At 44.2% G+C, this 25,799-nt stretch overlaps 1 non-coding gene across 1 annotated transcript; it reads right to left on the reverse strand.

Annotated features, from left to right (window-relative positions):
• Window positions 1-6,203: 6,203 nt before the first annotated feature.
• LOC118616679 lies at window positions 6,204-6,333 on the reverse strand. Its single transcript, XR_004956661.1, has one exon. It is a non-coding gene; the product is annotated as a small nucleolar RNA SNORA24 (small nucleolar RNA).
• Window positions 6,334-25,799: the final 19,466 nt, after the last annotated feature.

The following is a 25,799-nucleotide window of genomic DNA, read 5'->3' on the forward strand; positions in this document are numbered from 1 at the left end:
GTGAAGGATTGATCTCCGGCCCCTACTGGGGCACATGTGGGAGGTAACCAATCAATAGGTCTCTTTCACATCAATGTTTCTCTCTCTCTCTCCCTTTCAATCTCTCCCTCCTCCTCTCCCTTTCAATCTCTCTTAAAAAATCGATGCAGCCCTGGCCGGTTTTGCTCAGTGGTTACAGCATCGGCCCACAGACCAGAGAGACCCGGGTTCAGTTCCCACTAAGAGCATGTATCTCGGTTGCAGTTTGTCCCTGGCCCCGGTTGGGGTTGTGTGGGTGGCAACCAGTTGATGTGTCTCTCTCATATTGATGTTTCTCTCTCTCTCTTCCTCCCTCTCTCCCTCCTGCTCTATCTGAAGATAAATGCAAAAAATGTCCTCAGGTGAGGATAAAAAAAAAAAAAAAATCAATGGAAAAAATATCTTCCAGTGAGGATAAATAACAACAACAAAAATTGTAAAAAAAAACCATAATATCTCACCCATGAAACTATCCTTTCCTATGGTCTTTCTCTGCTTGTCCTTATTATTATTATAATTTTATTTTTTATGTTTTTGTTACTCCTCAACTGACTATATTTTTCCATTAATTTTTAGATAGAGTAGAAGGAAAAGATGGGGGGAGAGAGGGAGAGAGAGACAGAGAGAGGGAGAGAGAGAAAGAAACATCAATGTGAGAGATACACATGGATTGGTTGCTTCCTGTATGACCCTAGCTGAGGCTAGGGATCAAACCTGCAACCCAACTATGTGCCCTTGACTGGGAATTGAACCTGTGACCCTTTGGTCCATGCGCCAACACTCTTAATATCTGACCCAAACAGGCCGTGGCTATTATTATAATTTTTTTTTAATCCTCACCTGAGGATATTTTTCTATTTATCTCAGATAGAATGGGAGGGAAAGAAAGAGAGAGAGACCCTGGCCGGTTTGGTTCAGCGGTTAGAGCGCCGGCCTGCGGTCCTGAGAGACCCGGGTTCGGTTCCCGCTAAGGGCATGTACCTTGGTTGCAGTTTGTCCCCGGCCCTGGTTGGTCGTGCGGGTGGCAGCCACTCGATGTGTCCCTTTCACGTCGATGTTTCTCTCTCTCTCTCTTCCTCTCTCTCCCTCCCGCTCTGTCTGAACAAAAAAATGGAAAAATGTCCTCGGGTGAGGATAAAAAAAAAAGAAAGAGAGAGAGAGAGAAAAACATCTCTGTGAGAGACACATCCATCGGTCGCCTCCCCCGTGACCCTGACCAGTGCCGGGGACCAAAGTGCAACAGAGGCATGTGCCCTTGACCACAATCGAACTCATGACTCTTTGGTCCAAGGGCCAACGCTCCAACCCCTGAGCCAAACCGGCCATGGCTAATATATATATTTATATTAATATATATATATAAATATATATATATTTTTAATAATCCTCATCCAAGGATAATTTTCTATCTTCAGATAGAGTGGGAGGAAGGGAGAGAGAGGAAGAGAGAGGGAAAGAGAGAGAAACATCCATGTGAGAGGAATACATCCACTGGTTGCCTCCCACACAACCCCGACCAGGGCTGGGGACCAACCACAACCAAGGTACATGCCCTTGTCCGGCTGGTGTGGCTCAGTGGCTGAGCATCGATTCATGCACCAAGAGGTTGCCGGTTCGATTCCTGGTCAGGACACATGCCCAGGTTGTGGGCCAAATCCCCAGTCGGGGGCATGCAGGAGGTGGCCAATCGATGTTCTCTCTCATCAATGTTTCTATCTCTCTCTCCCTCTCTCTCTAAAATCAATAAAGAAAAAAAATTTTTTAAAGGATTATCCTAGGCGAAATAAGCCAAGCACAGAAAGACAAATATCACATGATCTCACTTATTTGTGGAAATACAATGAACATAACAGTCTGAGAAACGGGGTAGTCCCAGAGATGTGGAAGTGGGGTACAGACTGACAATCCCCAGAGGAGGGGGTGGGGAGAAATAAACCACAGAACTTATATGCATGTATGCATGAACAATGGACATGGACAACAAAGCTTGGGACAGGGCGGGGAGGGGGGGAGGGGTTATCAATGGGGGGAAAAGGAGAAACATCTGTAACAAAAATAAATAATTAAATTTAAAAAAAGAAAGAAAAAAGGTACATACCCTTGATCGGAATCAAACCCAAGACTCTTTGGTCTGTGGGCTGCCGGTCTAATCACTGAGCCAAACCAGCCAGGGCCATTATTATAATGTTAATGAGTCACCCTGCCCCCATCTATTCCACATTAACTTGTCCCATGTCTTTTAGCCATGACACTTAAAAAGTGGGGATAGGACATGCTTCTTGACTCATATCTTTTTATATAGATATATATGTATACATATATGTGTATGTGTGTGTGCGTGTGTTTTTTTTAATCCTCATCCAAGAATATTTTTCCATTTATCTTCAGACAGAGTGGGAGGGGAAGAGAGAGAGAGAGAGAGAGAGAGAGAAACATGAATGTGAGAGAAACATATCGATTGGTTGCCACTCGCACGACCCCATCCAGGGCCAGGGACAAACTGTAACCAAGGCAAGTGCCAAGTGCCCTTGGCCGGAATCAAACCTGGGACTCTGGTCCACAGGTCGACGCTCTAACCAGCTAGGGCCATATATATACATATATATATATATATATATATATATATATATATATATTTTTTTTTTTAGAGAGAGAGAGAGAGAAAGGGAGAGGGAGAGAGAAAGAGAAGCACTGATGTGAGGATGTGCGAGGGGAACATTGATTAACTTGGTTGCCTTCTGCCTAACCCTTATAGGGGATCAAGCCTGCAACTCAGGCATGTGCCCTCACTGGGAGTCGAACCCAAAACCTTTCAGTGCATGGGACGACACACAACCAACTGAGCCACACCAGCCAGGGCTTGACTCATATCTTTTTTTAAAAAAATATGTTCTTCTTGATTTTTTAGAGAGATAGACACATCAATCAGCTGCCTCCTGCACGCCCCCTACTGGGGATGGAGCTGGAAACCTAGACCTCTCAGTCCATGGGACCATGCTCAATTTACTGTGCCACACCAGCCAGGTGACTCATATCTTTAATATAGTTAAGGCATAGCTAAGACTCCTCTAACCCAGGTTCAGATAGAGTGGGAGGGGGGGGAGAGAGAGAGAAACATCAATGTGAAAGAGACATCGACTGGTTGCCTCCCACATGACCCTGACCAGGGCCAGGGACAAACCACAACAAAGGTATATGCCCCTGACTGAAATTAAACCCACGACTATTTGGTCTGCGGGCCAATGCTCTAACCATTCAGCCAAATCAGCCAGGAACAATAAATATTTTTTAAAAGATACATTAATTTCCTCAAGAGTAGGGGCAGTATGATACTTTTTTTTTTTTTTTATCCTCACTCAAGGATATTTTTCCATTTTTTGTTCAGATAGAGTGGGAAGGAGAGAGAGGAAGAGAGAGAGAAACATAGACGTGAAAGGGACACATTGAGTGGCTGCCACCTGCACGACCAACCAGGGCCAGGGCAAACTGCAACCGAGGCACGCGCCCTTAGCGGGAACCAAACTTGGGTCTCTCTGCACCGCAGGTCGACACTCTAACCACTGAGCAAAACCGGCCAGGGCAGTATGATACTTTTTTAATGCATCTCCCATATAATGCCCCAAAGTGATCAATAAGTATTTATTGATTCCAGCACTGTTGATGGACAAGGTTTTCAGTAGATTCTCTTTCCATCCCACTCTCCCAATTTTGTCTGTTAGAGGCAGAATTTCAGGCTATGTAGACTTTGCGTCATCAGGGTCTACCACTAGGGCAAAACTACTGGACCTGTATACCCCAAAGGGAGCTGCAGACCTTGGTTAACCTATCAAGCAATGATATTTGCCCACTTCTCCCAACTGTTAGTAAATAACTCCCTTTAGCTGGATGCAGAGGAGATTCAAATAAATAATTCTAGATGAGTTTGCCTACCCTCTGGTGCACACTCTGCCTGTATCCCCTTGAAGGGAGTAAGTCTTTGCAGGGGAACTCACTTTAGATGTAATATGGCTCCAGCAGCAAAGGCATCAGGGAAATGTTGGACTGTCTAACTCTCTGTGACTATTCAACTCTGTAGCCTCAGGCTTGGCTGACTACCCAGAAAACTGAAATTGCCGCCCAAAGATAAATGTCATGCCCCCAGAAAGGAGGTTAATGAATGTATAGAGTGCGATAACTGTCTGATGTCATCTGTTAATTTAGGAATGCATTGTTCTTTCTAGTGGTCTGCGGGACTACCCACAATATGGTTTTACTATTAACCCCTATAAAAAAGAGACCATGGCCCTGGCCAGTTTGGCTCAGCGGTTAGAGCGTCTGCCTGCAGTCCAGAGAGACCTGGGTTCGGTTCCCGCTAAGGGCACATACTTCGGTTGCAGTTTGTCCCCGGCCCTGGTTGGGTCGTGCGGGTGGCAGCCACTCAATATGTCCCTTTCATGTCAATGTTTCTCTCTCTCTCTTCCTCTCTCTCCCTCTGGCTCTATCTAAACAAAGAATGGAAAAATGTCCTCCGGTGAGGATAAAAACCGGATTAGAAAAAGAGAGAGAGAGAGACCATGGCCCGGCCAGTTTGGCTCAGCAGTTAGACCAATGTGTTACGGGTTTGATTCTAGTCAAGGGCATGTACCTCGGTTGTGGTTTGTCCCCAGCTATGGTCAGGGTCGTGCGGGAGGGTCATGTGGGAGGCAACCAGTCGATGTATCTCTCTCACATGGATCTCTCTCTCTCTCTTTCTTTTCCCCACCCTTTTCCTCCCTCCCACTCTATCTGATGATAAACAGAAAAATGTACTCTGGTGAGGATTAAAATAAAACAAAAAAAAGAGACCCTGTCCTGGGAGGGTGTGGATTTTTCCTGGCTGGCCACCACTGGAAGCAGCTGCCTTGCCTTTATATTTAAGTCTTACCTATTAACACTCTTATTCATTTGAGTAAGGCTGCATGTCAGTTCTCTGGAATCAATCCTCAATTTAGACTTTTGGAGTTTTCCCCCAACAGCCTTCACAGAGAACTTATAATTTCAGCATAGGTGACTATTTTCCCATGCTAGGTCCCTGAGCCAGCCTCTCTCTATATCTTCTTCAGGGAGCCATTTACTGAACTGCTTCTCTCTCCTGGCTTCTTCTAAGGGAAGGTGTGAAGGCAGGATTGCTCCAAGTATTCTCTACTCTACTAGGCTTCTCAATGGCTTGGTGAAGGTGTTTCCAACTCCTTTCCTTCTAGATCGCCCAACCAATTTACCCCTAGACTCATCTTGATAGAGACCCCAACATCTTATAACTTCCTCTTTTATAAATTCTTACTTGATCTCCCTTCAGTTTTAGTTAAATTCGGTGGTAATAGTAAAATAATTTATATATATATATATATTTTTTAAATCCTCCAGCAACTAAATGACTTGTCCCCAACTTCCAGCCCTCTTTTCTCATAACCAAAATATCCTAGAGCAGTGGTTCTCAACATTCCTAATGCCGCGATCCTTTAATACAGTTCCTCATATTTTGGTGAATCCCAACCATAAAATTATTTTTGTTGCTACTTCATAACTGTAATTTTGCTACTGTTATGAATCGCCATCAGAAATATGTGTTTTCCGATGGTTTTAGGCGACCCCTGTGAAAGGGTGGAACCCACAGGTTGAGAACCGCTGTCCTAGAGCCTTTGTGTTTTCAGTACAAGCCCCACTGGAATGTCTTTGAGCTCCACCGTTTACGTCTAGAAAAGCTTTGAATATAGCAAGAGGGTAAGGGCATGCTGACATCTGTTCATCAGCAGGCCAGAAATGATGACTTCAATTTCCTTCCTTATTTCATTTATTCCCAGGCTGATCCCTCCCCACCTTCATAGGGAGGTTCTTTTTTTTTTTCCAGATGAGCCAAGCATTTTATTTAATTACAACAAGGGCGCTCACCTATTCTCCACTTAAAGCAACATTCAGGCCTATACTGGGAACACGGCCTCTACGGCGCCCAGAATGTCCTTTGCCCAGTCCTGGAGCTGCCAGCTCTGAAATCACAGCTGATCCGTGCACTGCAGGAAGCTAAAGGAGCCTCCACCCACGTCGCCGCATTTCTCATGATCCCCTGTTTTCCATCATCACCCATTGGGACAGTGAGTCCAACTTCGCAGACATTTGAGAAATCGACCTTTGTGCTGCAACCCCGCACCCTCCGCGGTTTTAAGAGTGAAGAATGTTACTTGTCCAAGTCAGAATCTGATACCAATGACATGGTGACAGCTTTGCCAACAAACAAGAAAATGCTCTTCCCTGGCTAGGAAGGAGACTGCCACAGCCAGCAGGTCCCAGAGACACAGGGAGCATAGGGCGGTTCTTCTTTCTTTCTTTTACTTTTTTTTTCTCCCTATATTCATTTTAGAGAGAAAAAGGGAGAGGGAGAGAGAGATAGAAACATCAATGAGAGAGAACATCGATCGGCCACCTCCAGAACGCCCTCCACTGGGGATTTGGCCCACAACATGGGCATGTGCCCTGACTGAGAATCGAACCAGCAACCTGTTGGTGCATGAGTCGATGCTCAACCACTGAGCCACACCAGCTGGGCAGGGCAGTTCTTATTTCAGAGTCAAAGTAATGAAGTTGTTCTCCATTCTTAATTATATGTATATTTCCTCCTCCTTATCATATATACCCCTCATGCCCTCTCTTCTACTTTTTCCCATCACTTTCCTTTTTTCCCTTTGTCACCTCTCCCTCACCCCTTCCAGAGGGCATTCAGGGTCATGATCTTTCCTCAAAATCCTACACTATTCCTAGAATCTTCTGAAATTGTTCTTAGTTGGGTTGGTGATCACAGTGCTAAACACATAGTTTATGATACACTTTGTAATTGCTGATTTTCTTCTTTCAATGTCCCAGGCTATCCATCTATCAGAGATGACTCTAAAAAAACCTGCTATCCTAGAGACTATTGAAAAAATCCCAAGGGGATTCATGGGCCATAACCTGGCTGGGTTTATCCTTCCCCATCTCCAAGATGGGCTGGCCCCAAATATCAAGGCACTGGCTCTACAGACTAGGTCTTGATTAAGAGCCAAGAATTCAGCCCTGGCTGGTTTGCTCAGCGGTTAGAGCACCGGCCTGTGGACCAAAGAGTTTCGGATTTGATTCTGACCAAGGGCATGTACCTTGGTTGCACCTCGTCCCCGACCTCTCTAGGGCCGTGCAGGTGGCAACCAATCAATGTGTCTCTCTCACATGGATGTTTCTATCTCTCTCTCTCCCTCCACTCTGTCTGAAGATAAATGTAAAAATATTCAAGGATTAAAAAAAAAGAGAGCGAGCCAAGAATTCTGTGGGGACAGCCCTTCTGTAGGCACCTGCACAGTCATTCCTCTGTTGGCATCCTTTGACATCCTTGGGCAATAAATACAAAGGTACACAGTAGAGCATGTGGGGTAAAACATGGGTTTTGGAATAGAAACTTGAATTTAAGTTCTGTCTCAACACTTACCACCTACATGAATTTGGTTAAGATACTCAACTTCTCTATGCCTTAGTTGTAAAGTAACAGTACCTCCCTGGTTGGAAGGACCAAAAGAGAACATACTATATGTAAAGCATTTAATGCAATGCCTGGTACATGAGAGCACCCAATAAATGTTAGAAGTTATTGTGATCATATATGAATAGACATCAATAAGTCAGATAAACTGTTCAAACCCATTACAGGCTTTCACACAAAGATATACAGCCTTACTTTCTTTCTTTCTTTTTTTTTTTTTTAAAGTATTGCCTCTAGGACTTGTGTTAATGAATTGCTAGAAAGGAGCAATTTATAAGTACCATATTGCTGGAATGCAAATTGATACTTCAAAGAGGTGAAAAGTGAGTTGTTTTCTTGAGTGGAATAAACATTCCCTTTGGGATCTTGTTTGTTTACAAATTCAACTATTTGTAAGCAACTAAGATGAACTCAAATGAGGTTTTACTCTATCAAAAAGGTGTCACTCACCTGGCCGGTTTGGTTCAGCGGTTAGAGCCTCAGCCTGCGGTCCAGAGAGACCCGGGTTTGGTTCCCGCTAAGGGCGCGTACCTCAGTTGCAGTTTGTCCCCAGCCCTGGTTGGTTGTGTGGGTGGCAGCCACTAGATGTGTCCCTTTCATGTCGATGTTTCTCTCTCTCTCTCATTTCCTCTCTCTCCCTCCCACTCTATCTGAACAAAAAATGGAAAAATGTCCTCAGGTGAGGATAAAAAAAAAAAGGTGTCACTGCTCAAATGAAATGCCCTAATTTTTTTTTTTTCTTTTTTGGTACATGCCTCTAGCGGGAACCAAACCCGAGACTCTCTGGTCCGAAGGCCAACACTCCAACCGCTGAGCCAAACTGGCCAGGGCTGAAATGCCCTAATTTCAAAAGCACAAAGAAAAATGTCTATCTTGAAGTTTTCCTTGTATACATCTTTATTCTAATTTTGTAAAATATTGGATAATGGCCAACCTACTGCACAAATACAATTTTCAATTACCCATGAGTGAGTTATCCAAGGCAGATATCTAACCAACTCTGTTTGCTTCTTTCTGTTCTATCTACCCTTTATCTTTAAAGCCCTCCGAACACACACATACACACACTCATACACTAACAACACACACTCTCACAGATACACACACTCACACACACACACTCATATCCTATTTTGCCCAAAGCAAGCAAAGCCCAGAACTGTCTATTCTGGTGGTTACAGAAAATATTGGTCCCTAGAAAAAGCATCTTTGTTTCTGTTCTCCCCTCACTGCAGGTCTTGAGGAGCAGGGAGTGAAGGGAAGAAAAGAAGAAGGAAAGGAAATTGTGGTATGTGTCCTGCAGCCCAGCAGTGCAGGCTGTGAGGAACAGAAGGCTCCTGTTCCCTGTGTGCTGGCATCTCTCTTGCCATTTTACTGAAACTTTGGGGTGTTTTTTTCTCAGCAGCACCCACGCTCCTCCTTTTCTGCCAAAGCTCCTTGTGACAGAATGAGAGGCTAGTGGGTTGGGCAGAGTGGAATGTAGCTGGATAGCCTGAGGGTGGAGTTATAGCTCTTCCTCCAGGAGCAGGAAAGGTGGGGGGAGATAAAGCTACACACAAATCCTAGAAGACCCCCTAGTGCTGAGCCTCATACATGCCTAGAGCATCTGTATACACACAGAGTTGTGCACTGGCCCCCTCGTCATATAGACACACACACACACACACACAAACACCACGACTGCAACTTGGCAGGCACAACCATGCATTCAGTAATACTCAGACAGGAAATCCCATATCACACTGGCATAGATCTGTTAAAAACAACACATGCCCCAGGTTCCCCTCCTTTGATCCCTTTTCTTTCTGATGGGCCAGAGAATGCTACTGGGTGCTGGGTATTCTTGCGGTATAAGAGATTGGCAAGTCGAGTGCATGGGCTAGTTTGTTATCACTTGGCTCTTCAAACAGAAGCAACATCAGTGGCAGGGCCAGCAGACCACTCAACCATCTCCTCAGTAGTCTCTACTCAGAGCACCCATGGGCTCCTTCCCAGGACTCCCAGAAGCACACCCTGGAAAACAGAGACCCAAGTTCTGGTTAGGGGGCAGAGAAAGCTTGCACTACAGCCCATAGGTTGCACCTCCTCACTCCCCTCAGGCTTAGCTGATATCCTGAGCTTGTCTGAGGGAGAGGCCCTCTATATTAAGGAAGGAAAATGGATCCAAATAACTCAAAACTCCAGAAGAACCAGCCAATGAAAGTCAATTGATCCATCTGGATGTCAGGCTACAACACAGAGGACCGAATAAACATTGCCAGGCTAGACCCTGATCAGGAAAGTCAAAAGAAGGTTCTCAACTGTGTGAGATGAGGTTTTATGGCTAGGCTGCAGGTAGCTAGTCTAAGACAGAGTCAAACTTTCTCCTTCCTATCCACTGCTGGGCAAATACACTGCCTTTCCACCTCCCTAAATCCTTTTCTTTATTAGGCATCTACAATATTCCTTGTACTTTATTCACATTATTGTTATTATTATTATTATTATTACTATTATTATTATTTTGTTAATCCTTACCCAAGGATATTTTTTCCATTGATTTTTTTTTTTAGAGAAAATGGAAAGGAGGAAGGTAGGGGGAAAGAGAGAGAGAGAATCATCGATGTGTGTGTTGCCTCTCACACAGGCCCTGACCAGAGCCGGGTATTGAACCTGGGTTGCTCTGGTCAGGGCCTGTGTGAGAGGCAACTACGTGCCTTTGACCAAAAATCAAACCCTTGACCCTCTGGTGAGTGTGCCAATGCTCTAACCACTAGGGTACACCGGCCAGGGCTATGCCCATTATTTTAATTTAAATAACTCCACAACTATTGTTATAGAGAAAGTTGAGAAAAATTGAAGTTCAGGGACTTTACGTGAGTTGATCAAGATACCATGGCTAGCAAGTGAAGGAGCCGTTATTCACCCCCATGCCTGGGTGACTCCAAAACCCTTGCCCTTTCCACTGTTTCTCAAAAGCACTCCATTGGGGACCCGCCCATCTGCCTCTGAGTAAGTGTAAGACTGTGTCTGGTGGCGAAGATAGTGTTGAAGTAGTTAGAAGAGCAGGAATATTCCTGTTGACCTTCTTCCAAGGAAGAAAAAAAGCCTAAGTCTCCTGACACTCGACTCAACCACCAAGCACTGTGGGTTGAGTGCAGCTCCCCTGGACAGGGGCTGGCCCTGAGTAGGCAGTGCCCAGTGGCATGGGTGATTCATCTACAGCTGTTTACTTTCGGGATCCCACGCTTTCTTGGCCAGCGTGCTGCATGGCTGCAAAAAGCCCAGCCCTGGACACGCAGAGAATGTGTTGATTCAGAAAGTTTTCAAAAAGTAATCAGCACATGGTAATGCAGGCTGTCTGTTCAGGGCAATGTGCTGCCTAAGTTTTAATGTGCCAAACTCCCTCCTTCCCCTTCCCGCAATTTCTCTCCCTCCCCAGGTCCTGGCTGTGACCCATGTCATTCTGGCAGTGAGCAGTTAGTTGCTTCCTGATTCCCTCAAGGATGACTATTTGCAAAGTTCAACTTCCCAACTGCGCAGCTTCCCCAGGTGTGTGTGTGTGTTATCTTCCTCCTAAACTGAAAAGCGGTGAATCCACTGGCTTCTCTACTTTTTTGGAACCTGTCAGGAGGACAGGTACTTGGTTTCAATTTCAAATCTGCTTTCAGGGAGCAGGTATCAGCAGCTACTCCTTGAGGTAAGAACTATGGGGTGGACTTTCTTGAAAATGACCAAATCTGAGCCCTGGCCAGTTTTGCTCAGTGGTTAGAGCGTCAGCCTGTGGACCAGAGAGACCCAGGTTCAGTTCCCACTAAAGGCACATACCTCGGTTGCAGTTTGTTCCCGGCCCCGGTTGGAATCATGTGGGTGGCAACCAGTCGATGTTTCTCTCTCTCTCTTCCTCCCTTTCTCCTTCCCACTCTATCTAAAGATAAATGCAAAAATGTCCTCGGGTGAGGATAAAAAAAGAAAATGACCAAATTTGAGATTACAGTAGAGTCCCCCTTATATATGGGGGATATGTTTCGAGATCTCCAGTGAATGCCTGAAACCCTGGATAGTACTAAATATATAAAAACATATATATTTTTTCTATACATACCTATAATAAAGTTTAATTTATAGACTGGGCACAGTAAGAGATTAACAATTAAAAAAAAAAACAGAACAACTACAACAATATACTGTAATAAAAGTTATGTGAATATTCTCTCTCTCCCTGATAACTAATCTGATAACCAAGATGGTTATTAAGTGACTAAGGGGTGGGTGGGTAGCATACACAGCATGGATGTGCTAGACAAAGGGATAATTCACGTCCTGGTGGAGCAGAGCTGGACAGCATGAGATCTCATCACCCCACTCAGAATGGTGCATAATTTAAAACTTAAGAGTTGTTTGTTTCTGAAACCATGGTTGACCATGTGTAACTGAAACTGTGGAAAGCAAACCCATGGAAAGGGGAAACTACTGTATTACTCCTGGAGGGGCTGCTATCAAAAGTTTATTTTATCTTTTCTTCCAGCCTGGCTGGTGTAGCTCAGTGGCTGAGCATCAACCCATGCACCAAGAGGTCGCTGGTTTGATTCTCGGTTAGGGCACATGCCCAGGCTGTGGGCCAAACCCCCGTGGGGGGCATACAGGAGTCAGCCAATCAACATTCTCTCTCATTGATGTTTCTGTTTCTCCCTCTCCCTTCCTCTCTCTCTAAAAATAAGTAAAGAAAAAAAATCGTATCTTTTTCCAAATAGGGCTGCTCTTCCCTTCAGTACAAATAATTCATTCAAACTCTCAGTCATTCAACAAGTATTTATTGAGCACCTGCTATAGAAGTCAGAAATGGTTCCAGGTGCAGGGATATGGTGGTAACAAGACAGAAAAGTACTCTATTTCATGAAACTTGCATTCTAGCAGGGGAAGGCAGATAAGAAATGAGGAAACTAACACTCAGTGCCAGAATGAGTATCAAATAAGATGAGATGATAGAGCAGGGATGAGCAAACTATGGCCCATGGGGCAAATTTGTTCACTGCCAGTTTTGTAAATAAAATTTATAAAGCAAATAAAAAAATGCTCAGCAGGGGGTACTTTCTTTTTTTTTTCTTTTTATTTGTATTTTTAAATTAATTTTTTGAATAGATAACATATTCAATGAGTCTAAATTAAAAGGAAAAATAGAAAAGGATTTGCAGCCCTGGCTGGTTTGGCTTAGCGCTTAGAGTGTCAGCCCACAGATCAGAGGGTCGCGGGTTTGATTCCCAGTCAAGAGCACATACGTTGCTTGTGGGTTCGATCCCACCCCTGGTAGGGGTTGTATGGGAGGCAACCAATCAATGTTTCTCTCTCTCTCCCTCTCTCCTTCCCACTCTAAGAAAATCAATGGGAAAAAAAAATATGCTCGGGTGAGGATTAACAAAAAAAAAGAAAGAAAGAAAAGGATATGCAGAGAAGCCCCTGCCAGCCCTGATTCTCAGCTATCCAGTTTCCCTCCTTATAAGCAACAAATATTAATTTATTGTGCATCAATCAGTGAAAATTTATTCATATAAAAAACAGATACAGCCCTGGCCAGTGTGGCTCAGTTGGTTGGAGTGTCATCTTATACACTGAAGGGTCGTGGGTTTGATTCTCAGTCAGGGCACATACTCAAGTTGCAGGTTCAATCCTTAGGCTGGGTGGGGCACATATGGGAGGCAACTGATTGATGTTTCTCTCTCTCTCTCACTCTCTTCCTCTCCCTTCCTATCTCTCTACAATCAATGAAAAAATATTACCTAGGGTGAGGATTTTTTTTAAAAAGCAGTTACATGTATATAGTCTATATCCCCACCCCACCCCCAAGGAAGCTATTTTAAATTGGGAGATCAGGAAAGACTTGTAATTTAGGCTAAGACTCAAATGATATGAAGGTGCCAGCCAGGCAAAGATCTCTGAGCAGCAGCTTCCAATCTGTGAGAACAGCTAGCACAAAGGCCCCAAAGTGAAACTAGACATGGTAGGTCCTAAGATGAGATAGGAGGCTCATTTGTTTGGGGCACACTGGGCCAGAAGGCAGTGATTTGAGAAAAGTTGGAGAGACATTAGGAATCAGGAAGTCTCCTCTTAAAGGCTCTATAATTTTCATATATCCCTGCTCCTGAGTCTTCACACTGGAGTGATAGAAGTCATGCCTGATATCTAACTCTAGTCTTCTTCACTATTCTGAATCTTAAAGAATCTCACTCTGTCTTTTCATAATAGAATTCATCTGTATATGCTGTATATATTTGTATCAACATGAAGAAAGGTACGGAGCAGGACAGAGGATACAAAGAGGTGTGTGTTGGGGGGGGGGGGGGCATGATTAGCATTTCTAGAGGCCAGTAATGCAATAAGAATTCTCAGTCTAGCAGCTTAGTAAAAATGATGATTATCAACCTGAATGGAATAGATGGGTCCTTTCTTGGTGGCTAAGGCAGAGAACAATAACTGAGTCTTCACCCGGGGCTTTGCTTTGTAAAAGGTAGGGAACGCAATTTAAGCAATAGCTAAGTAGCCAGAAAATTTCAATCTCTAGTGTTTTAGAGCACCTACTATGTGCTCAGTATCTTGGGGAAGACAAGTGAAGTAGAGCACCTTGAAGGAGTTTATACTCTAGCTGGAGATAGAGAAGTTGAGCTTATGAAATAATGGTGGTTTTAAGATGCAAACTGGTTTAGAGAAGTTAGGAACCAGTGTGAGCAAAAGCTGTCAAAGGAGTTTTTATGGGAAAGTGAATTATGAGCTGAGTCTTAAAGGACAGGGGGGATCTCAATAAAAATAACATCTTGATTAGTTTTGGGGTTTTTTTTTCTTTATTGATTTTAGAGAGAGAGAGGAAGGGAGAGGGAGAGAGAGATAGAAATATCAATAAAAGAGAACATCAATTAGCTGCCTCCTACATGCCCCCCATTGGGAATTTGGCCCACAAGCGATGGTCCTTGGACCAATGAGTCTTGGGTTCAATTCTGGTCAAGGGCACGTACCTTGGTTGCAGTTCGTCCTTGGCCCTGGTCACATTGTGCGGGAGGCAACCAGTTGATGTGGCTCTATCACATCGATGTTTCTATCTGTCTCTCTCTCTCTTTCCCTCCCTCCCACTCTATCTGATGATAAATGAAAAAATATACTCGGATGAAGAATAAAAAAATTAAAAGACAATGTGGCCTGGTCAGTGTGGCTCAGTGGTTGAGCATTGACCCATGCACCAAGAGGTTGCCAGTTCGATTCTGGTCAGGGCACATGCCCAGGTTGTGGACCAAATCCCCAGTGGGGAGCATGCAGGAGATGGCCAGTCAATTTTTTTTCTCATCTATGTTTCTATCTCTCCCTCTCCTTTCTCTCTCTCTCAGAGCAATAAAGAAAAAAAAAAATTTTAAGACAATGTGAATAAAGAGCACAGCAATTGGCATAGTAACCACTCAGTAGTGGGCAGCAGATGCTTCTTATTATTCTTTTTTTTTTTCTTATTATTATTGCTACTTACAGTTTACAAAACACTGTCTCATAAATTACTTCAATTGATATTTACAATATTAACCCTGTGATTGGGCAGGGTAAAGAAACAGAGGCTCAGGGTGATTAAATACATTGCTCTAGTCACAGAGCAGAAACTGAAACCCAAGTCTTTGGATCTACATAGTGCAGGTTTCCCTCCCTGTGGGGAAAGCAGCAGGCAACGCAAGCAGGCAGAACAGCAGGAACCAGAGAAAGAAGCAGGGAGCCTTTGTAAACCCAATTAATGTCAGTTGCACCAGGATCTTTCTCTCTCCCTCCCTACAAGCTATGCTTTCTCCTCTAGAAAGGTCCCATATTCCCAGATCACAAACTGTGACCAAGAGAAACTCATCATTTCTACAATCTCATTAGCATTACACACACACACACACATACACACACACATAGACCTTCAGGTTGTCAGTAGTTAGTTACTAAGCCTGAGGCCCGAAGTAAATTAGGCTGTGTCTCAGAAAAACAAGGTTATGTTACTCATAGTGTACTGGCCTGCTCATATCACCTTGCCCTGATTAAATAATACAAAAAGCCAACTATGGAGCTTTCAGAGGCAAACTGAGGGAGTACCAGCTTGCCAGGTACTCCTCGAAATGAACTTGTCCTCTAAGCAAATTTGTTATTTTTTAGAACTTAGAAAATAGAATGAATAGCAGGACAACCCTGACCAGAAAATAGAATGAATAGCAGGACAACCCTGACCATAGATGTGTGCTGATGCAGTTACCTCCCACCTCAGCTCCCTCCCACCTCCGTTCCCTCCTGCTTATTGCCAACTGCCTCTCCTTCAGTACTTGCTTGCTTGCTCTCCCCCAAGGCCAACAAGAAATGCCAGTTGCAGAAATTTGTAACAAGTCCCCTATAAAATAAAAATGTAGCTGAAAGTCGGGGCTGATCTCTGGGAACTCGGGATCAGTCGCCGGCCAGCTTTGCTCTCTATTTGGCTTTAATTTGGCTCTGGTGGTCTCTCGGTTCTCTCGCGCCACAATAATACTAAGTTTTCATGTGGATTAAAATGCCATCTGTTTTTGTGAGTCCTTTCTTTTCTCAAGATCCTGCTGCATGGCTGGAAGGGCTATTTTCCACATCTTTCGCTTAGACCCACCTAAGCACATTGACCCTGTCCCGTCACTTCCCAGAAAGGACTGACTGAGACCCGCCAGTTGTCTATCAGAGCCCTGGGGCAAAGGGCTTCAGTGACTGCTTTTAGAATGATGCTGCCTTCTGGGGTTGCCCCTGGCAACCAAGCTGCTCCAGTGGCGTGCAGCTCTTAGATGAGACTTGGGAGCTGGGGGAGGTTGCTAAACCATAGGATGCAGTGAGCATGTCTGTCATTGTCCTCCTTTCCTCCTCCCAGCACCAGACACCACTCTCCTGATGAGTACATGTGCTTTCCCCTCACCTGTCTCCCCTCTGTCAACATGATCCATCTGAGATTTTCTGTGAGGATCTCCCTGAGGTAGAGAGAGAACCTGTCTGGTTTTCCCAGCACGAAAGATCCTTAGCCAGTCCCTGGCACATCTCATGCCTTTTCCTCCAGGTAACCTACTCTGAATTGCCTTTGGATCACCCTAGGCAAGGATAAGTGCCCATGCCCATGAAACCCTGGACATCACTACATCATAGTACACATCACCCTGCATGTATTCATTAGCTCCTTAGAGTTGAGGACTATGTCTTATTCTAGCACAGGATCCAGTATACAGATGGCACAAAATAAATACTTGTTGAATGGGATAAGTGAAAAAATGAGAACACAAGATTGTGACAGGAGGAAACGGGGATGGGGGTGGGAGATACAATTTTAAGCATTGGGTGAAAAAATTAGCACACACAGAGCACAGAGGGGCTCCAGAATGATTCGGCTTCATCTAGAATGTTGGCTGTGAAGAAGGAGCAAGAAAGGTAGGCTGGGGTCAACCAAAACAGTCTTGAAAAATGAATTAATACTTTGGGACAGGAGAGCGACAAGCTCGAAGCAGCATTTTAGGAAGGTTGATCTGGCCAAGTGTGCAGAATGAACTGGAATGGAGAGCCAGCTGGCAGGGAGACTAGTCAGGAGGCGTTTTGACAGTCCACACTTGACATGTAAAGGGTCTAAACAAGAGTAGTGACAAGGGGAAATGCAAACAAGAAATAAACCACCAACTATGTTAGATGGCTTCCTCATGCAGCCTAGGAACATCAGCTGCTACCTGACCTTGGTTAATTAGCATATTCTTGTTGCCATCTGAGCACTTTTTGCTCTCTGCAGAAATTTTAGCTGCCATTCTAAGTGCAGCCATTGCTTCAAGTGGATTGAGTGGTAGTGGGGTGGAGATTAAGTCAGAAGAGCATTTCTCAAACCATGGTTTGCTTATAAGCTTTGGCTTTGAAGCCAGTCTGCCTAGATTCAAATCCTAGTTCTACCACTTAATTGTTATGTAGCCTCTCTGTGCTTCAGTTTCCTTATCTACATAATGGAGAAAATATTAGAACTAACTTTACTGGGGTTGTTTGCACGATTATATTCATGAGATAAATGGTGAAGAGCACTAAACACTGTGCCTCGTGCACAGTTATACCTCAATAAACGTGAGCTACTCTTTTTTTGTTGTTGTTAATCCTCACCCAAGGATATTTTTTCAATGATTTTTTTAGATAGAGTGGAAGGAAGGAAAGGGAGAAAGAGAGAGAGAGAAACATTGATGTGAGAGAGACACATCGACTGGTTGCCTCCCACACAACCCCAACTGGGGCAGAGAACTGAACCTGCAACCCAGGTACGTGCCCTTGACCGGAAATTGAAGCCATGACCCTTTAGTCCCCTGGCCCATGCTCTAACTGCTGAGCCAAACCAGCGAGGCATAAGCTACTCTTTTTGTCTTATACAGTCAAGTATTCTATGATGGGAATCCAAGCTCTCCAACCATAGATCTGAACTGAGACAACCTGGTGAGGCCTAGTATGAAAAGGTTAGGGGGTCAGATGTTTTTTATGGAATTAAGAATGGAACATGACTATAAATATGGTGTTACCACAAGCCACCCCTGCCCCTCCCCCCACTACCAGTGCAATGATTTGCTAGAACAACTTACAGAACTAAGGAAAGCACTTTACTTACATTGACTGGTCTATTACAAAAGACATTATAAAAGATAAAAGTGAACAGCCAGATGAAGAGGTACACAGGATGAGGTCGGCATGGGTCCCAAGCACAAGAGCCTCTGTCCCCATAGATTTGAAATGTACCATCCTCCTAGCACATGGATGCATTCACCAAACTGGAAGATCGCTGAACTTAGGGGCTTTATGGAGGTGTCATCACATAGGCATAATAGATTATGTACTCAATATCCAGCCCCCTCCCCTCCTCAGGTTGGGGGAAATGGGACTGAAAGTTCTAGGCTTCTAACCAAGGCTTAGTCTTTCTGGTGACCAGCTCCCATTCTGAAAATATTTAGGGTCCCACCAAGATTTGCCTAATTAAAACAAAAGAGGCTTCTATTACCCTGGAAATTGCACAGGATTTAGGAGCTCTGTGTTAGAAATAAAAGATGCTGCTATTACCCTTACCATTCAGGAACTTAGAAGTGTTTGAGGAGCTCTTCATCAGAAACTAGGGACAAAAATCAAATATGTATTTTCTATTATACAACAGGTACCAACTCAATAGATGTGTACAGACTCTTACTGTTTGAGTAAGAAGCTCATGTCACATCCTCCATGACTATAGGGGATACCATTTTACCACATCTTTTACTCTCTCTTCATCCCTCCTTGCCCTCACTACATACATACCTTTCCAGATGCCTACCTTGAACCCAATCGCTTTCACACCTTCCAAGCTGAGGCCTTTGTCTTGATCAGACAGAATAAAAGAATGAGAAAATAATTCCTTCCACCAATAAAGCATTTTACAAAGTGCTTTTATGCTTACTACCTGATTTTGATAAATGCCCTCTGAGGGAGGTATTACTATTCCCATTTCAGAGAAGAAAAACAAAAGTTTAAAGAACTCATGTAATAACTCAAAGTCACAATGCTACCTGGGGTAAAAAGGGACCTGAACCCAGCACCTTTGACCTCTAAGTCAGGGGCCTGTTCATTGTACCCTCCAAGCTGGCATCCATCCCAACCTAGGACACAGGTTCAGGTCTGAACACTCAAGAATCATAGCCTTAAACTGACCTAGAATTGTCTCTGGGCACGTCATACCCAATTCTGTGTATTAGTGGGTACGCAGCACCCTAAATACCTAGCTTTGCCTCTGGAAGTGACTTTTGAGAAGAGGTAAGCTGGTAAGGGCACTCAGGGAGGCCAGGAGCAGTCTTGGGTCAGAGCTGCTCTGCCCATTCTTGTTGCACACTCTCCTCTGGGAAAATCCCTAGCAGTTGTGATTCAATATTTTGCCCTGATGCAGTCTGACAGTAGCTGAAAGGCTGGAGTGAGAAGGTACTAACTAAGACTGAAAATCACTCAGTGGAAAGAAACATGATTTCTTGTTACTACCCTTTGTGTTCTCTGGGTACCAAGGACTCAGGAAGTCTCAGGCACCACGATTATCGGATAATTTTTTGACTCTTCATTCATTAGCAATGGTAATAGCCATCTCATCCTTCTCTAGCCTCCAGAGAGGGCCTGAACCTAAGTACCCTCAAGCAGAAGATGAATGTCTGCTTCCTTTGTTTTCCTCTTTAGATCTGTCCTTCCTCTCCTCCTGCTGTGAGAACCAGTTTCTTCTCACTCAACAACCTGTTTCTGAATCCTGGGACTCACTTTACCTCTCCATTCCTCGCTCTTCTCCTCACCCACCAGCATTATCACAGAAGCTCTCAGAGGGCACCCCTGAATCCCCTATGTTTTTATCTTCTGAATTCCAGGACCTACAATTTCTTCATTGTAAGAGGGAAAAGATATATCCCTTCTCATCCTCCCTATCCTATGGGGATCAGAAGGCAGGTGATTTGAGCCCTCATCCTACCCTATCCAAATTGCTACCCTTCCCAGCTGCACCTCAGCTGTCAAAGCCTGCAATGGCACAGAGACTACAAGAACCACATAAAGCCCCCAGAGGACATGGAGGAAAGCTCCAAGCTTTTTAGTTTCTTCCAACACACACACACATACACTCATTCATCTCCCTTACCCTCTTTCTCTCTTTCTCTTTCCTCTGCTCTCCCCTCTCCGGCTCCTTCTCTTCTTCTTTCTCTCCCTCCCTCCATCCAAGAAGATGTTAATGGAGTTGTCCATTAAATGCAGCTGCTTACCAGAGTGTTATGCTGACCGGGCAGAGGGCCTGAACCCATTTATTCTAAACTATAGCCCCTATCACATATCTCAGGTTTTTATCTTTTCATTTCCACAGTGTATCTCAGCCAGGTCACTAAATGCCAACTCCTGGTCTGAGAGCCCACATGCTTCCCTGGAACACACTGCTGCTTGCTTGTCTACCAGCCACAAAAATAGAAGACATGAGAGGGAGGATGGTAGAAGGATAAATCAGTACACATCTCCCAAAGCCTATCCATGACCAAGAAAATGTTACTTGAAAAATCCAACTGTGGAATCCTTCTCTGACATTTGTCCATAATTGTGACAATTTACTACAATATCGCAAAGTCTAAAAGCCACACTTAAGAGGAACACTGCTTATTTTCTGGAGAGTCTGGACCTGTCATTGCTATTTGCTATCTGCCATGTCCTCCATTGGGAGTTATAAAAAAGTCATATACTTATAGCAGCAAAGCAGTAACTTAAATCAGTATGGGAAAATCCTAGAATATCAGCTGTGTGCAAATTGTGGAAACATGGTTTGGTCAAAGAGTGAATCTCTGGCATAGCACAGGAGTCTGCCTTGAGCTCCTAGTTCTTTCTGCTTCTTCCAGCTTTTTCTTTGACCTGTGATTCTTGTAGAAGCCATTCCACAAATACTGAGTGCTACTATGTACCAGGCTGCTCCTTCTGGCACTGCTCTTGGGTCAAGACTGCCTCCTCCTTCTGCTTCTCCAATACTCTCAGCTGGTTCTCTGGATACGATGACCAGAGGCTCTTCAAACCAGATGGACTGATTTAATCCTTTCTTGAGCTAAGCTTGCCTTTCTTCACACCTGAGTCTAGAAAGCACCATTCTCATTGACTACTGTACCCCAAATTTGTTTCATAAGCACTTTCATTTGAATGAATGAGATGTACTCTACAGTCAAAAAGGAGAATAGACAATGCATGTTGTAATGAACATATATTCTTCCCCAAGCATCACTTCCTTAGGGGATCAGTCATTCTCATTCCCTAGTTATTCTCAGACCACACGGTTCTAGAGGGGCAAGTTTCTCCCTCAACTTCAGGGGTAAGGACAAGACTCAGGCCTAGCCCATTAGTTTATTCTACATCTCTGGGCACACCAACTGGTTCAGAGACTCAAACCACACCAATCACAGTCTTCTCTGGGATGTTGTAGGAATTATGGGAAAAGATATATATATATATATATATATATATATATATATATATATATATATATGCTCTCTCCCTCTGGAATGGTGAATTCTAAGGATAGCACTTGTTTGAGGCTGCTATGGTTGCCATGTGTGGAGTGCCTGTCTAAGAATGAGGCAATACAGCGGCAAGCAAAGCCAGCGATAGAAATGTTGTACACTTTGATGCATCACTTGAACTCATGGCTTTAGTCTTCCTGAAGCAAGTCTTCTTTTTGTTAGAGCTGTTTGGGAATAAAGCAGATAGCTACCTTTCAGTTGTCTGATATAAAATCCTTATACTACCTCTATGTTATTCCCTGCCACAAAATATGTTGGGAGAAAAGTTATGAAAATGGACAGGAACAAGAATCAGAAGCCACTCTCATTCTAAAAATAGCAAGTTGCCCCCGACCAATGTGGCTCAGTGAAATGAGCATTGATTGTCCCATGGACTGAGAGGTCCCGGTTCAATTCCTGGTCAGGGAACATGCCAGTGAGGGGTGTGCAGGAAGCAGCCAATCGATGTTTTTCTCTCACATTGATGTTTCTATCTCTCTCTTCCTTCCTCTCTCTCTAAAAAGTCAATTAAAAACAATAATAAATACTAATAGCAAGTTGCTTGGGCCAGGTGTCTCAGTTGGTTGGAGCATTCCCAGTCAGGGCACATACCTAGGTTTCAGGTTTTATCGCTGGTTATGGCACATCCAGGAGGCAACCGATCAATATTTCTCATATCAGCCTGACCGGTATAGCTCAGTGGTTGAGCGTTGAACCATGCACCAAGAGGTCACCAGTTTGATTCCCGGTCAGAGTACATGCTCAGGTTGTGGGCCCAATGCCCAGTGGGGGCACACAGGAGGCAGCCAATTAATGTTCTCTCTCATTGATATTTCTCTTTCCATCTCCCTTCCTTTCTTTAAAATAAATAAACATATCCTCAGGTGAGGATAAAAAATAAAATAAAAATAGCAAGTCAATAACTAAATAATTGCTGAAGACGTTAGAGATATTTGAGGCATGTCCCTAAATCTTTAGAAGCATCTGGATAAGCATTTACTGTGCTCTCTCCCACATTTCTAAAAAGTATGTTTTTATTGATTTTTTTAATCTTTATTGTTGAATGTAAAATGTATTACAGATGTTCCACATTTTTCCCCCATTGACCTCCTCCTCCCCACTCCCACCCCCCCTCCCGCCTTTTCCCACACTATTGTCTGTGTCCATTGGTTATGCATATAAGTTCTTTGGTTTATTTCTTCCCACCCCCCCAACCCCTTTCCCTTTGAGGTTTGTCAGTCTAGCAATGAATTTGTACTTCTTAATCCCTACACCTTTTTCACCCATTCTCCCAACCCCCTTCCCAACTGGCAATCAACAAAATATTTTCTGTATCTATGAGAATGTTTCTGTTCTGCCTGTTCATTTTGTTTGTAGATTAAATTGTCAATAGATATGTATTCATTGCCATTTTGTTTGTTCATATATCTTATCTTTTTCTTCAAAAAGACCCTTCATCATTTCATAGAATAACGGTTTGGTGGTGATGAACTCCTTTACCTTTTTCTTGTCTGGGAAACTCTTTATATGGCCATCGATGCTAAATGACAGCTTTGCAGGATAGAGTAATCTTGGTTGTAGGTTCTTGCTTTTCATCACTCTGAATATTTCCTGCCACTCCCTTCTGGCCTGAAAATTTTCTTTTGAGAAATCAGCTGACAGCCTTATGGGAACTCCCTTGTAGGTAACTAGCTGCCTTTCTCTTGCTGCTTTTAAGATTCTCTCTTTGTCTTGAACCTTTTGCATTTTCATGATGATGTGTCTTGGTGTGGGCCTCTTGGGGTTCCTCTTGTTTGGGACTCTCTGTGCTTCCTGGACTTGTATGTCTGTTTCCTTCACCAAGTTAGTAAAGTTTTCTGCCAATATTATTTCAAACAGGTTTTTTATTTCTTGTTCTCGCTCATCTCCTTCTGGCTAATGTTGGCATGCTTGAAGTTGTCCCAGAGGCTCCTTACACTATCCTCATTTTTTTGGATTCTCTTTTCTTTTTGCTGTTCTGATTGGGCATTTTTTGCTTCCTTATATTCCAAATCGATGGTTTTCTCCTTGGATTTACGTACTCTCTTATTGAAGCTGTGTAAATTATTCTTTATTTCAGTTAATGCCTACTTCATTTCTGACTGTGCATCTATGATTTCTGACTGGTCCTTTTTTATGTTCTTGAGGCCCTCACTAAGTTCACTGAGGTTCTAAGTTCATTGAGCATCTTTATAAGAAGTATTTTGAACTCAGCGTCTGTTAGGTTGCTTATCTCCATTTCACTTAGTTCTTTTCTTGGGGTTTTGTTCTGTTCTTTCATTTGGGACCTGTTTCTTTGTCTCCTCATTTTGGCTGCCTCCCTGTGTTTGTTTCAGTGTAGTACTTAACGAGAGGTATGGGGCTAGCTGAGACCAGATGCTGCTCGTTTGAAAGAATTTAGGAAAAACCTGAAGCAGGATCCAAGACAGGCCAATCCTATGGTTAAGCAAGTGGCAACAGCTTGGGTGGGCCTGAAAGTTGAGTGGGGTGGGGCCGGGCCTCAGGGAATCACAGGGGGGGGGGGGGGGGGGCTACCAGTGTGAGCCAGGTTGCTGGAGTCCCAGATATGGCTTCTGTCTGCCGCCCCAGGAAGGGCTCACCAAAGGAACAAAGGCCTCTGACAGCACATTTGCCCCGGAGAAAACCCCCTCTCCAGCCCTCGCTCCAGTGCCAAACAGCTCAGTTCTTCCCCGTATGTCTCTGGTGCCCCTGGAGCTGCCTCCCCTCCAAGCTTAGAGGGAGAGAGTGTGATAAGTTCGTGCGCAGGCCCTTTAAGGAGCTGCCTGTGGCTCCAGTCGCTTCAACTTCCCTGAGCCTCAGTTCCCACTGGTTTTTCCAGCCAGAAGTTATGGGGACTTCACTTCCTGGCACTGGAACCCTGAGTGGGGTGCCTGGTGTGGGACGGGGACCCCCTCAGTCCTCAGGAAGGACCTTCCCAGCCGAGGTATCCTCCTGATTTTTATCTGTGGGACCAGCCCATTGCGGCGCCACGGCAGCCGCCACCACCCCTCCTCACGCCTCCACCCCTCCTACCGGTCTGGATGTGGCTGTTGCTTTAATTCCATAGTTGTAGGACTTCCATTCAGCTTGATTTCAGGCAGTTTTGAATGATGGTTGTTCTGTAGTTTAGTTGTAACTTTGATGTGGTTGTGGGAGGATGCGATACCGTGTTTACCTATGCCGCCATCTTGACCGGAAGTCTGTTTTTATTGATTTTTTTTTTAGAGAGAGATAGAAACAGATGTGAGAGAGAAGCATCAGTCGGCTGCCTCCTGCACGCCCCCTACTGGGGATTGAGCCTATAACCCAAGGATGTGTCCTGACTGGGAATTAAACTGCGACCTCTCAGTCCATGGGACTGAGCCACACCAGCAAAGCTCTCTCCCACATTTTTCCTGGGGCCATTATCAAAATAGATGGGCCAAAGTATGTAAGTGGCATGCTGAGATCCAGTGGCATGTCAGGGGAGAGTTCTCCACCTCTTTGCCTGAGCTCAGACCTTCCTATTTTGTTAGTGGGAAGGTAACCAGAAACAGTAAGGAATTGTCTCATGGCAGCTTTCTTTGAAGAATGTAAGAATCTACTACCTTCATCCTCCCAAGATGGAGCCAACCCCAAATCTTACAGGTTCTGATGATGAAGCTTGGACTGAGAAAGGGAAGCAGGAGGTAGAAAAGGAAGAGGGAGGGGGAAAAGGAGAAACATCTGCAACAAAAATAAATTAATAAAAGAAAAGGAAGAGGGAAGGAAATCAAAGGAAACTATTACAAAAAGAGTGAAAAAGAATCTCCCAAGAACAAAATAGCATCATGAAGAAGCCAATAGGCTGAGAAAAACATAGCAGAGGATGACAGGACCTGAGGACCTGAAGCCCCTCATCAGAGAAGGAAATTCCCTGGGTAGGTGATAGGCTTCTCCCTTCAGGGAACTCTGGACCCTGCCCAGGGTGGAAGCTAGTTGGCTCCCAAAGCAGAGGACAGACCTGCCTAACTGACTCTGCTGTCCAGCTGTGGCTCAAGGGTTCTACAGTCAAGATGCTTCCATAGTTGGTTAAGCCCATGGAACCTAAGCCTTGGATCTATGCTAACCAGTCTATTTAAACCCTTGCAAGGAGTAGAGCTGTTTGCCAGATGCCTGTTGAAGAAACTATCTATTGCTAGAACACATCCTCATCTTTCTCAGTGGACCTTTATTCTTCTACACTTTTTCGACACAGG

The sequence above is a fragment of the Molossus molossus genome, unplaced genomic scaffold, assembly GCF_014108415.1.
Source record: "Molossus molossus isolate mMolMol1 unplaced genomic scaffold, mMolMol1.p scaffold_m16_p_4, whole genome shotgun sequence".
Classification (NCBI taxonomy): Eukaryota; Metazoa; Chordata; class Mammalia; order Chiroptera; family Molossidae; genus Molossus; species Molossus molossus.